Genomic DNA, 14,763 nt, shown 5'->3' with positions numbered 1-14,763 from the left:
CTCTTTATAACTAGAGAGAGAGAGAGAGAGAGGACTAAGTCACACTGCAAGACCAATATTAACCCCTTCTGAGGGTAGCTCCCTGATAACCTCACTAATTCTCACTAAGTCCCCACCTCTTAAAGGCTCTACCACCTCAGCATTGCCACACCAGGAACCCAGCTTCCAGCACATGAACCTTTGTGAGGGGGACAAATCACATCCTAACCATAGCATCTGCCTGTGTCTTTCAAGTTAGATGAGCTTGGTAGTGGCTTTGAGCTGGACAGGTAAACATATTTGCTATCTCCCTTCAGGTCATTCATTCTGTGGTTACTGACAGAATGCATGACATTTGACATTTCACTTGATATTTTTTCTCTTCTATAATACGATACTATATCAAATCCACCCCTGTGAAGTTGTCAATCTGACTGTCCTCATTGACAGTCAGATCACTAAGCCTACCTCTAGATTGCCAAGCCAGTTTTAAAATTACAGGATTCCCATATGAAACAGAGCTATTTTTTCACTCTGTATACGATACAGCAGTGCAACTGTCTGCTGTCAAAAGTTAATAGTACCTCAGCACAGCTTTAACAATTCATCATCTCCCCTGGTTTCTAGGACCTATTTGTCAGGTTACTAAATTCTGTGGCTTGTTGCTGACAGAGTTTAAAAGAAAAAGGAAAGATTTTCTGCTGAGTGAATCTATTTTTAGGAATAAAAGTAGTGAATCTTATGCTAACATTTACAATAAATTATATCTCGGATCTTCCTATGTCAATCTGAAGCTCAAGTACTCACTAAAGGTAAGAAATACAACACTGTTTATTGGAAAAGACCCATTTATACAGCAATGTTAGGATGCCTGGTTTGAGTAACTGAAACTGGATTGTTCCATCATCCAAACATCAATATTTGGCCCTTTAAAAATGTGGTCATTATTCTGTTTGTCTTTCTTTCTCTTTGATTCTTAGAAAGCAATAACTAAAATAAAGTTTGTAACCCTGACAAAGAATTAACCCAAACACTTATTTCTGTATTGAATAGGGAATGTGCCCTCTGCATTTTAGTACTTGAAATGTCAACCTTGGAAGTATTCTATTCTGTTGAAATTAAAGGTCTGGGAATTTGCTCAGTTAGGATTCTTTTACAAGTGACTGATTTATCATCAAATACAAATGTGTTTTCAAATATGTTGTTAAGAGATCTATCTATCACTTTATTTTTCTCAGTATACCACATATCATCTGTTCCCTTGAAGATGCTTCCCACCTTGTATGATGCTGATACAGGAATGATAAAGGAAGGGCAGGGATAAAAAATGAATTTTTGATATTTTGTTATGATTTGCCAATTACTTGGAAGCAGTATTCGGAAATATTCTGTAAGTAGTTGTCAGCTTTCAGCATGAATGTAGTAGCAATCTCCTCTTCAATTTGACATCTGAGGATTCCTCTTTATGGGAGGAAAACACAAACCATAAACATGTATCTACTTGGCACTTTCTGGAAATTCTTGAAAGCTGACAAATGGTTCTATCCTAGAGCACAGGGGGAAAAACAACTGAAATCACTTCTGTGGTTGTAAAGGCAAAAATATCCTTGTCTGCTTTATTGTTATCATCATCATCATCATCATCATCATCATCATGATCAATGAGTCTGAGTTTAGGAAAACTTTGCACTTCATTAGAAAAATAGAAAGCATCTATTGTATGTCCAAATGGTCAAAGATATAGTCTATTTGGTCACTAGCAAGTAGTGGATACAATCTTTGGCCACTTGCATGTAGTAGATACCTGATAATCACTTTTTGAATGAATGATGGAATGTCAATGTTTATGGCTGGGTGGGCAATGAGTTGGAGGATCTTAAACATTTCAGAGCTGTTACGTGAGTCAGCACTGTAGCGACCATGTTAAAGAGAATCTTCCAGAGTTCATCTTTTCCCAAGTTGTTTCCTGCATGAATCGTTCCAAAGTTCTCCCAGACACAGTGGGACTCCCAAATGCCTGTAATGTAAGGCCTCCACAATGTGTGAATGTGTGGGAAGTGTTTTTAAGATTTTCTTTCCCAATCATCTTGCTTTTTGGCAGATGACACAATTAAGGTGCAATATGTAGGTGGACATTTCTAAATTATAAAATAAAGGAGGCTAGTGGGTGACTGAAGAGGCAATGGCATTAGCAAAGTAGAGAAGAGATGAATTTAAGAATTAGACAAGGAAAATGTCTTTCACAATTCATAAAGAGCGATGAATGTCATACTAACAGAATAAAGAAATCAAAAACACATCCAACACTCTGCAGGAAAGAGGTTACTAGAAAGGCAAAGACCATTTTATTTTTGAACTACAACTTTTGACTTATATGCTTTTCCCCTAATTTTCCATTTTCAGGTTTACATGTGCGCGCGCACGCGGACACACACACACACACACCTATATACAAAAATATAATGTCGTAAGCAAATGTAACTTAAAAAACAAAATCAGGGGGTTGGGGTTGTAGCTCAGTGCTTGAGCGCTTGCCTGGCAGGCGTGAGGCAATGGGTTTGATCCTTAGCACCACATAAAAAAATAAAATAAAGATTTTTTTAAAAAAATCAGCACATGACTTGCCTTCTAAATATCAAATGGTAAAATCCTATTGATAGAGGATCCTAGAAGGGAACATTGGGTAGTTTAGTCTCAAGCAACTTTACCAGGGAGCATGACCACTGTGAATTTAGCAATGAGGTTTTGATCACCGGCCTTGAGTAGTGATATTTGGCTTTGTTGGCACACTAAGAGCAGATCCATCTCTCTGAAGGCTAACTTATTACACACTCAGGAGTACAATTGACTTGTCAGATTCTTACAGGAGCCTAACGTATAAAGCTGTCACATAGGCAGGAATTCTCACATCAACATGACTAGCACATTCTCTCCCTGAAGAAGACCAACAAAGGAAGCTGGGCTAGAATCAGAAGATGTGGAGCAACAGGGACACAGCAGTGGGAGCAACTGATTAATGGAAGGTGGGAAGCTGGGGTGGCTGATGCAGATGCTTTCAGGAGCCAGACAGGTAAGAGAACTGAGTGAAGGTGCCATGTGAACTGCAGATCACTGGGGAGCAGGCTGCAGGGGACAGTTCTTACCAATTCTGATTGTCACCACATGGGAATGTTGGTGTTTTCAAAACCAAAGTAATAAATGGAGAATCTTGTGTAAGATTTTTTTATTTAATGAACGTTTCTCATTAATTTGATTACTAAGAAGAAACCCTACAGTAGCCAAGACAAATCTCTCTGTGAGCCAAATTAGGATTCAGTGCTCCACTGGTGACCTCTGCCTCAAGTTTCCATATCCTCATGCATGTGGCACCAGATGACCTTGATGTGGGACTTGAGTAACTCAGAGTCTTTGACTGAGGATCCTGCCCATTGAAGTGTTCACAACGCACACAGCCGTCCTTGCATCAATGACCTCATTTTCCTATTTTTTGATGAGGGATCATTTTCCCCCACACAGACACATGCTCACACATCTATGAGTAAATGCATTTTTCAGGTATCAGAATACCTTCTTTCTTTAATAGCCTAATCTTCTTTTTTACTTTATAATTTTTAAATTTGTTTTAGTTATATATGACAGGAGAATGAACTTAGGCATTTTGATATATCATACATAAATAGGGCATAATTTCTCATTTTTCTGATTGAACATGTTGTAGAATCACATCAGCATGCTGTCATATATATATATATATATATATATATATATATATATATATATATTCTGTTTCATTCTACTATCCTTTATATTCCCATATCCCTTCCCCTGCCTTCACTCCCTTTTACTTAATCTAAAGTAACTCTATTCTTCCCTAGCACCCCTGCTTCCTTATTGTGAATTACATATCCACATATCAGAGAAAACATTCTGCCTTTGATTTTAGGGGATTTGCTTACTTCACTTAGTGTGATATTCTCCAATTCCATCCATTTACCTGCAAATGCCATAATTTCATTCTTCTTTAAAGCTGAGTACTAATCCATTGGGGGAAAAAAGTATATATATAGACACACACACACACACACATAGCACATCTCTTTATCCACTTCATCTATTTAAGGGCACTTAGGTTGGTTCCATAGCTTAGCTACTGTGAGTTGAGCTGCTATAAACATTGATGTGTCTGCATCACTTTAGTATGCTGATTTTAAGTCCATTGAATATAAACCTAGGAGTAGGATAGCTGAGTCAAATGATGATTCCATTCCAAGTTTTCTGAGGAATCACCATACTGTTTTCCAGATTGGTTGCACCAATTTGCAGTCCCACCAGCAATGTATGAGTGTATCTTTCCCCCCCACATCCTTGCCAACATTTACTGTTGCCTGTATTCTTGATGATTGCCATTCTGACTGGAGTGAGATGAAATCTTAGAGTAGTTTTGATTTGCGTTTCTCTAGTTGCGAGAGATGTTGAACACTTTTTCAGATATTTGTTGATTGATTGTATTTCTTCCTCTGTGATGTGTCTATTCAGTTCCTTTGCCCATTTATTGATTGGGTTATTTGACTTTTTGGTGTTAAGTTTTTTGAGTTCTTTATATATCCTAGAGATTAATGCTTTATCCGAGTTGCACGTGGTAAAGATTTTCTCCCAATCTATAGGCTCTCTCTTCACATTATTGATTTTTTTTTTTTTCTGTGAAGAAGCTCTTTAGTTTGAATCCATCCCATATATTGATTCTTGATTACTTCTTGTGCTTTAGGTATCTTGTTAAGGAAGTCAAATACTAGGCTGAAGATTTGGGCCTACTTTTTCTTCTAATAAGCACAGGGTCTCTGTTCTAGTGGCTAAGTCTTTGATCCACTTTGAGTTGAGTTTCACGCAGAGTGAGAGATAAAGATTTAATTTCATTTTGTTACATGTGGCTTTCCATTTTTCCCAGCACCATTTGTTGAATAGGCTGTCTTTTCTCCAGTGAATGTTTTTGGCACCGTTGTCTAGTATGAGATAACTGTATTTGTGGGGCTTGTCTGTATCTTCTATTCTGCATCATTGGTTTATGTGGTTCCAATACCATGCATTTTTGTTACTATAGTTCTGTAGTATAAGTCTGGTATTGTGATGCTTCCTGCTTCATTTTTCTTGCTAAGGATTGCTTTGGCTATTCTAGGTCTCTTATTTTTCCAAATGAGTTTCGTGATTGCCTTTTCTATTTCTATGAAGAATGTCATTGGGATTTTAATAGCAATTGCACTAACTCTATATAACACTCTTGGTAGTATGACGATTTTGACAATATTAATTTGGCCTATCCAGGATCATGGGAGGTTTTTCTATCTTCTAAGGTCTTCTTCAATTTCTTTTTTTTTAATATTTTTTTTAGTTGTCGATGGACCTTTATTTTATTTGCTTATTTATATGTGGTGCTGGGAATCGAACACAGTGCCTCACACGTACAAGACAAGTGCTTTACCACTGAGCTACAACTCCAGCCCCTCTTCTTCAGTTTCTTTCTTTAGTGTTCTGTAGTTTTCACTGTAGAGGTCTTTCATTTCTTTTGTTAGATTGATTCCCAAGTATATTTTTTAAGGTTATTGTGAATGGGGTAATTTTCCTAATTTCTCTTTCAGTGGATTCATTGCTGATGTATAGGAACATGTTTGATTTCTGGGTGTTGATTTTATATCCTGCTACTTTGCTGAATTCATTTATTAGTTCTAGAAGTTTTCTAGAAGAATTTTTAGGATCTTCTAAATATAGAATCATGTCATTGGCAGATAGTGTTAGTTTGAGTTCTTCTTTATCTATTTGTATCTATTTAATTTCTTCCCTCTAATTGCTCTGGCTAGAGTTTCAATGACAATGTTGAATAAAAGTGGTGAAAGAGGGTATCCTTGTCTTGTTCTAGTTTTTAGAGGGAATGCTTTCAATTTTTCTCCATTAAGAAGTATTCTGGCTTTGGGTTTAGCATAGATAGCTTTAAAATTTTTGAGGTATATTCCTACTATTCCTAGTTTTTCTAGTGTTTAAAACATGAAGGAGTGCTATATTTTGTCAAATGCTTTTTCCGCATTTATTGAGATGATCATATGATTCTTGTTTTTAAGTCTATTGATGTGATGAATTATGTTTATTGATTTCTGTATGTTGAACCAAGCCTGCATCCCTGGGATGAACCCCCCACTTGATTGTGGTGCACTATCTTTTAAATACATTTTTGTATGAAATTTGCCAGAATTTTATTGAGAATTTCTGCATCTCTGTTCACCAGCGATATTGGTCTGAAGTTTTCTTTCCTTGATGTGACTTTGTCTGGTTTTGTAATCTTGCTGGTCTAACATCTCTTCCATTTTTCTGAAGATTTACATTCTCAGCTCTGATAATTATATATTGATTGCACGACTTAACTCTTTATTTTTCTTACTTTCAAGATCTGGGGACAAATCACCTTCAAGAATTTACATTTTGCCTTATAAAACATAAACCATTTTATCAACATCATTATTTTGAAAGTTCTGTCCCGTTGACCTGGGATAAATTATTTTCCCCAATGATCTTCCAGGTGGCCTGTTTAAAATAGACCCCAGTAAGCAGGCCATCTGTATGAAATCTGTATTCCAGTTTTGAAAGGATAGAATAAGATTTAAGAAATATTTAGGGTGAAGTAAATGCAGAAATAGTTATGTATTTTTTTCTTATCACAGCTGGCTCATTAGATATGTTATTTTTAAAATCAGCAGCATGGTCATAGAAACATCTTCTTCTCAATTTACCACCCCAGTAGGCATATGGTGCTGATGCCAGCAGGAAACAGAGGTAGTGAGGCCTTGAAAATAAAACACATTATTATGTTTTACTTTGGGTGCTACCTTGAGATTGAGCAGCTGTTCAATAAGTGTAGGAGGCATTTTAGAGACAGATTTTAGGTCTGGACCCTAAATTCTGAGGAATGGAATGGAAGATTCTATGTTACAAGATGCACCAATCTGAACTTCAGGTGCTGGACTCACTACAGCAGTCGTAGCTGCACTTCTGGGCCCATGGCACTCCAAAGAGAAATGAGAATATGTTTTAGTTTGCTATTCTGACCTGAAAGAAATACTAGGAAGCTGGTGTTTCATGATGTTATATCTGACAAATGAACCTTGACCTTGAGCCTTCTGTTTACTTAAATTATTGTGTTGGGGGAATTTCTCCAACAGCTAATTAAAGAAGAAAGAAACCACTTGAGCAAACCTCATACAAAATGTATGGGTCCACCTTTCTTTTGCTTATGATTAATCCAAATCATATTAATAAGAGAAATGCTTTCGGATGGGAATTTTCAAGCATACACGGAACTATGGAGATAATATAGGGGAATAGTGTAATGAACCACCATGTACCTTGCAACCAGATTACCAATTATCAACATAAAGCCAATTTGTTTCATTTATACCCCTACTCACTTGATCAACTTTCAGTGAAGTATTTTAAGGTCAATCCAAAACATCTAAAATATTTCAGTGTGTTCTAAGATATATGGACTCTTTTTTCTAAAACAAATAATACCATTATTATGTCTAAAGATATACAGTCATTTCTTAATATCATCAAAATCTATTCAGTGTTTTAATTTTCTTGATGACCTTAATGATTAGTTTGTTAAGTCAAGATTCAAACAAGGACCACACATTATATTTGGTACTTGAATATCAAAAGTATTTTTCCTTTTTAACTTTTTTTTAGAAAGAGAGACAAAGAGAGAGAGAGAGAGAGAGAGAGAGAGAGAGAATTTTTAAATATATATATATTTTTTTAAAAAAAATATATATATATAAGTTTTCAGTGGACACAACATCTTTATTTTATTTTTATGTGGTGCTGAGGATCGAACCCAGCGCTCCGTGCATGCCAGGCGAGCGTGCTACCACTTGAGCCACATCCCCAACCCCCTTTAATTTTTTTAAAATTGGGATAAAAAACCACATAAGACAAATGTATGACAATGAAGTTTTTAAAGTGACCACCTTTACCAAAACTTTGCCTTTCACTTTAGAAGCCCTTCCGATATGCCCCTATCACAGTGATGGATTCTTTCTTCTTATAATTGTTTTTATAGTAATTTATGCTATACAAAGAGTTTAATCACTAAATTACGCATCCTTAGATGTTCTAGTTAGTCTTGCCCACTTATGAAAAGCTGTTTTTCGAGTTTTAATTGAATCATTCCTTTCTTTCCCTTATATTTTATCTGGGTTTTGAGGACCTGTAGAGTTTCTTATAGACTGGATTTTTACTGATCACACACTCTTAGTGCAATTCATAATTCAACATATTCATCTGTCTTCTGGGTGTTCTTGCAAACTAGAAGCTGGATCCAGAGACAGGATTAGTCTCAGACTTGGTTCCTTTGCAAGGCTAGGAAAAGTTGGGCAATTCTACAAAAGGCACATCTGGTGATTTATCTTTGTGTGATGTTAGCAGCCATTAATGATCACTGCCTATATCTGGTAGTTCACTGTCTCTATAGATTCTTTTATTATTGGTTTATAAAGTGGAAATGTTTTAATTTTTAGAGTTTCTCTTTCATTTGTTAGTTTCAATTGTATTATAAGTGCTATTCCAGTGGTTCCATTCATATAGAAAGGCAGAACAGAGCCTTAATTTTTTTTTACTTTCATATCCTGAAGGTGATCAGTTTTTATAGATATATATCATGAGCCCATAGATTTAAGCATATTTGATTAGGCTTAATTCATTGAAATTACTATTTCATTACTGAAGCTCTAATTGTCCTACCTTTGACTAGTGGGAGTTTCTTCAAGTTGGACACTGCATCTTTTTGATATGACCTTAGTAGTTTAGTAGCCTTGATGTTTGATATATAAGATATTCTAGGTACATCTTGTTATTTTCTCCCATAGACCTGGAATCAGCCAATTCTTCCAGAAGCTCTAGTCTCTATTAGTGAGAAATAGTCTTTCAAAGTATAAATTGGATACTAAGAATTACTCTTGCTAGTAGGTTTGTCATAATTTCTAAGCCTTCTCTCTCTGCCACTGTCTCCATAGATTCATTTATTATTTACATATGTATCTAATGTCTAAATCTTACATGCATTAAATATATATACTTTTTGGAATCAGTTAAACTTAAATTGCAAGCATCATGATATTCTACCACAAATTATTTTCCCAATGACATTTCACCCCTGTTATTATCCATAAGAAAGTTAACAGGGACTTGACAGATTCATCTAACGTAAGTCTATATTGATATCTATCTATCTATCTATCTATATATCTAATAGTCTATATTGATATCTATATATCTACTATCCTCAAAGTGGACTTCACATACAATTTTTAACTACAAGGTTTTTGTATTGTATTTGATTGTTATGACCCGTTAGTCTCATATTTTATATATAATTTATTTTTTAGTTGTAGTTGGACACAATACCTTTATTTTATTTATTTATTTATTTTTATGTGGTGCTGAGGATTGAACCCAGGGCCTTGCACGTGCTAGGCAAGCGCTCTACCTCTGAGCCAGAACTCCAGCACCCCCTCCCCGTTTGTCTCCTTAATCAAGAATATTATCCCTCCCTTTTCCATTTTTCTTTTCTAACACTGATATTCTGAAGACACTGAGTTGTTGTCATGTCCAATATACTACGATTTTGAATTGTCTCTCATGATTAGATTCAAATTAAACATTTCGACAAGAATACTACAAAGGCTTTGTCATTTTTTTTCCTCTCTGTAGTTTATAGAAAAGAAGCACAGAATATTAATTTGTTCTATTATTAGTAAGAAACAAAGTTTGATCTTTTGCTTAAGATGTGTCCAACAACTATATATGCTGTAAATTCATCTTTCCTATTTTAATTAAAATTAATCTTAAGAGTGATAATTTGAGATAGTGGAACTATCTTATTCTCAAATTTTCACCCTATGGTTTTAGCATTCTTTTATAATCATTGTCTGGATAAATTATCATATAAAGTTTGCAAAGTGGTGATTTTCTAATTAAATGATTTATTCTACGTTTATTAGCCTTTGTTTTTCTATAAAGGAAGTCTTTCCCCTCTCTTTTTTCTCTCTCCATTAGTAGAGATCAAAGATTTTCTTATTCAATGTGGCCAGTGGCAGCACCTTCAAGCTGGCTCCTTGAAAGGAATTTTTGCCCACGTTAGCTTTCTTGTCACCTTCAGGTAATTTTTATGAAATGCATGGAAATTCAGAACATTAGGTCATCAGTTTCCTGCATAGTGACCAGCATCCTGACACAGTTGTTGAAATAAACTAGATTTCATGCTCTTGACCTGTGTCCTTTCTCAGTGGGGGTCCCACCAGCAAAGAGGTTAACTAATAAAAGAGAGAGAGTGGTGACGTGGTTTGGGAGTCAGGCACACATAAAATGAAATTTTCTGCTTCTATCCCATGAATGACTTTAATGTCTCAGGAAGTGATTCAATATCTCTGAATCCAAAGAAGAAGAAGAAGAAGGAGAAGGAGAAGGAGAAGGAGAAGGAGAAGGAGAAGGAGAAGGAGAAGGAGAAGGAGAAGGAGAAGGAGAAGAAGAAGAAGAAGAAGAAGAAGAAGAAGAAGAAGAAGAAGAAGAAGAAGAAGAAGAAGAAGAAGAAGAAAATAATAATACAGTCTATCTGGGAATGGCTGTCAGGTTAAGATGGCCTGGTCCATTTCAGTTATTCAGGAACTGATAGAAAATGTATAGCAGCCAGTATTTGAACAGACTGAACAATACAGACATTTATTCTTCTGTTTTTTTCACCTTCTATATCTGATGAAAAGACCCACCACTGAGGGACCCTTTTTAGGGATGCTATCATGTGTAAACTTTTAGTGGAATCCTGTTTCTGTCTCATCTATGAATGAAAGAAGGGATCTTGATTTTTGAGTGGTATTTTTTTCTGTCTACAAGTAAATGTTTGTCTCTTTCCTGGATTTTCCTTTCCTTTTAAAATTAGGGTAAAATATATATAACATACAACGTATTATTTTAATCATTTTGAAATTACAGTTCAGTGGTATTAAGTACTTTCACATTGTTGTACAATCATCACCACAGCCATCTCCAGAAGATTTTCATCTTCCTCAGTGAAAAGTCTATCTGTTTTAGTCAGCTTTCTTGCTGCTGTGAGTAAAAGAACCCAACCAGAACAATTGTGGAGGAAGAAAAGTTTACTTGAGGGCTCAGGGTTTCAGAGGCCTTAGTCCATAGAAGGCTGACTCCAATCCTCAGGGATCAAGGTGATACTAAACATCATGGCAGAAGCGTATGGCAGAGGGAAGCAACTCACATGATGATCAGAAGCAGAAAGACTCCATTTACCAGATACAAAATATTTACTCCATAGGCATGCCCCAATTCCCACTCCTCCAGTTAATCGCATCAGGGAACAATTCACTGATTAGGTTAAGGCCATAACCTAATCACTTCTCCTGTGAACCTTCTTGTATTGTCTCACACGTGAGCTTTTGGGGGAACACCTTACATCCAAACTATAACATTATCCATTAAACAGTAATTCCCAATTCCCACCACTCTCTATCCAGCCTCTGGCCACCTCCATTCTATTTTCTGTCTCTATGAATGGGCTACTTCAGATAATTCAGGGAAGAGGAATCATACAGTATTTGTCATTTTGTGACTGGCTTTATTTCACTTAACATGTTGTCTTCAAGTTTATACATAGTGTACCATCTCATAATTTCTTCCCTTTCTATTGTGGTAAAAAATACAACGTATATTTTACCATCTTAACTATTTTTAAGTGTACAGTTCAATATTATTACCAACCTTACTCTCTATGCCACAGATTTCCGTAAGTTTTTCATTTTGTGAAGCTGAAACTCTATATACATTAAACAATTCCTGTTTCTCCCCTTCCCCCAGCTCCTGATAAACACTATTTTTCTATTTCAATAAATTTGATGATTTAGATGATTCATATAGGTAGAATCATATAGTATTTGTCTTTTGGTGCCTATCTGATTTCACTTAGCTTAGTGTCCTCAAGTTCCATCCATGTGATAGCATAGGACAAGATTTCCTTTCTTTTGAAGGCTGAAAATTTTCCATTGGATGTATATGCCACATTTTGTTCATCCATTTATCTGTTGATAGACATCTGTGTTCTTGGCTTTTGTGGAGGGTACACAAAAGTGTACAAATATCTCTTGGAGACTCTGCTTTCAGCTCTTTTGAATATGTACCTACAAGTAGGATTGCTGGATCACTTCCTTCCTCTCTCAGGCTGAAGTGTATGTATTTTTTTTTTCATCTTTTCATCTGTCATTGGACATTTAGGTTAATTCCATCTTGCCTACTGTGAATAATGCTGCTATACACATAGCGGTACAAATAACTGTTTCTGGATTCTTTCTTGGTGACACCTGTAGCTCCCTGTTTGTTTATCCATTCATTCAGTCATTAATTTAGCATATATATATAGTGCATGCCTACTATGTGCCCTGCACATTTCTAGGCTTTGAGATACCCTAATGAACCAATGGGACAAAAGTCCCTGCCTTCATAATGCTTATAATTTAGTGAGGGAATATATCCAATAAAACAGAAAAATCATGAACAAATGATATGTTATATGAGATTATGGTATATATCTTTGGGAAAAATAGGGCAGAGTTAGGGTGATAGGATGCAGTAGATGGGTTGCCATTTAAAATGGGATGATCGAGATAGGCCTTACTGAAAAGTGACACTTGGATTTGGATATTTAGGGAGGAAGTCTTATTCAGGCATCAGGGAGAAGTGACAGAGAGCACCAATGTAAGTAATTTTTAAACCAAAATTAGAAGCATGCAAAGAATTGAGTTTCTGGGGTCATGTCAGTGATGATCTTCACTCCAGTGAGCATCATTTAGTACAATCTGTAAATAAAATACAGCTTGTGGCAGAGACAACTTTCTAGGTTCACCCAGCTCTTTCATTTTTCTCTTAGATTCATACCAGTTTAAAATGCACCTTCTAATGACATTTTTTCCTTTCCCATTTCACTCTTTCAGCTCTTGGTCTCCTCTCAAGTGAACCATCATACCACTCTGCTTTAGGGGAACCCAAACTAAGACATCTGTGTCTGTGTGGGACTGAGTGGCTATTCAGGGTAAAAGAAAGCAGAAAGAAGTCATATAGGCCACTGGGCCTCTGAATCTCCTGGGTGGTCCTCCACATTGCCTCATTCTCTTTCTTCCTCTCTGCACTTTGGTTGATTAGAAACAGAATCCACTGCAGGACTCCTATATTCTAGGGGACAGAGGAGCCCTCACAAGGCTAAAGAAGCCTGGGCCCCTAAGTTAACCGCCATGGAGCAAAGCCCCTATTAATTAGATCACTATATGAACAAGAATTAAACCTTTTGTGTGCATGCCAGCTATTGAGATTTGAAATTGTTTGTCATAGCAATTAGTCTGTCCTACCACTCAGCCTATTCTAACACAGAGTTGAAGCAAGGTAGCTATTTCTTTTCAAGTTCCCTGTAAATCAAGTATACCTAGACTGAGTCCTAGATAAACAGCTCCCTGGAGGTGTTTATGCTTTTCTTGAACAGTTCTGCTGCTACCATTTATGTTTGTGGGGATGAGAGAATGAAGCCTCCTCCAGTATGAAAAAGATACACACACACACACACACACACATATGTGTGTGTGTGTGTGTGTATGTATTTTTTATATATATGTATTCTCCAGTTTCTCTTCTCCATTAGTGTACCTCTGAATTAAAGTATTGACTAGTCTATTCCAGCCATTTCCTGCTTGATCTCATCCTGCTCAGGGGATCTTCCTAGTTTGACAAATCTGGCTATTCAATTTAGTTTTCTTGGTGTCTGAGGAAGTAGAGCACTTCTTCCTAGGTATCAGCTTTAAAGTGAATGGCATTCCTCTGGTTGTACCTAAAGAAATGGTTTGGGAGGATGAGTTGATTATCCAAGGTTCTAAAATATCCATTGGTTTGCCTTAAATCTCTCTAGCTCACTAACTTCTTGTAGCAAATGTTTGCAGTGCCCTGAGCCACAACCCCAGCCCAACTGATTTCCGTAAAGCCATGGGGAACAATTCCATGGGTGTGGCCAGCATCCTACCCAAGGGTACCCCATGTTGTCTTTCTGCTTTTCTATCTGAATGCTTTCTCAGAAGTTGTGGAAGGTGTGCGCATGACATCAGTAAGGGAAAGGAATGCCCCTGAGGACAAAGTACAACCAATGCAGACAGAAGGTGAATAGGTAAATATCCAGCCCTTTGTGCTTCCATATTCTTGGTTGGATAATTTTTGAGGTACTGCCCACTTAGTTCTCCAGTCCAATAGAATTGGGCCCCAATTTCTCTTACAGTTACCAGTTTAAAATGCACTTTCTAATGATATTTTTCCCTTTCCCATTTCACTCTGTCTTTCAGCTCTGGGTCTCCTCTCAAGTAAGCCATCATACCACTCTGCTTTAGAGGAACCCAAACTAAGACATCTAAAATGAAAGTGACCTTTAAAATAGAAGATCATCAGGAAAGGGCAATGAAACTGGTTGCTATCAGTGATATGTGGTTGTTAAGACTTTCCCTAGAGGAGGATGGGTATGAGGATTAATTAAAAGAGGAAAGTTTTGACCACCCTAAGATACCATCTCACTCCAGTAAGATTGGCAGCCATTATGAAGTCAAACAACAACAAGTGCTGGCGAGGATGTGGGGAAAAGGGTACACTTGTACATTGCTGGTGGGACTGCAATTGGTGCAGCCAATTTTGGAAAGCAGTATGGAGATT

Source organism: Marmota marmota, unplaced genomic scaffold, assembly GCF_001458135.2.
Source record: "Marmota marmota marmota unplaced genomic scaffold, marMar, whole genome shotgun sequence".
Taxonomy (NCBI): domain Eukaryota; kingdom Metazoa; phylum Chordata; class Mammalia; order Rodentia; family Sciuridae; genus Marmota; species Marmota marmota.
This window is presented reverse-complemented; position numbering follows the sequence as displayed.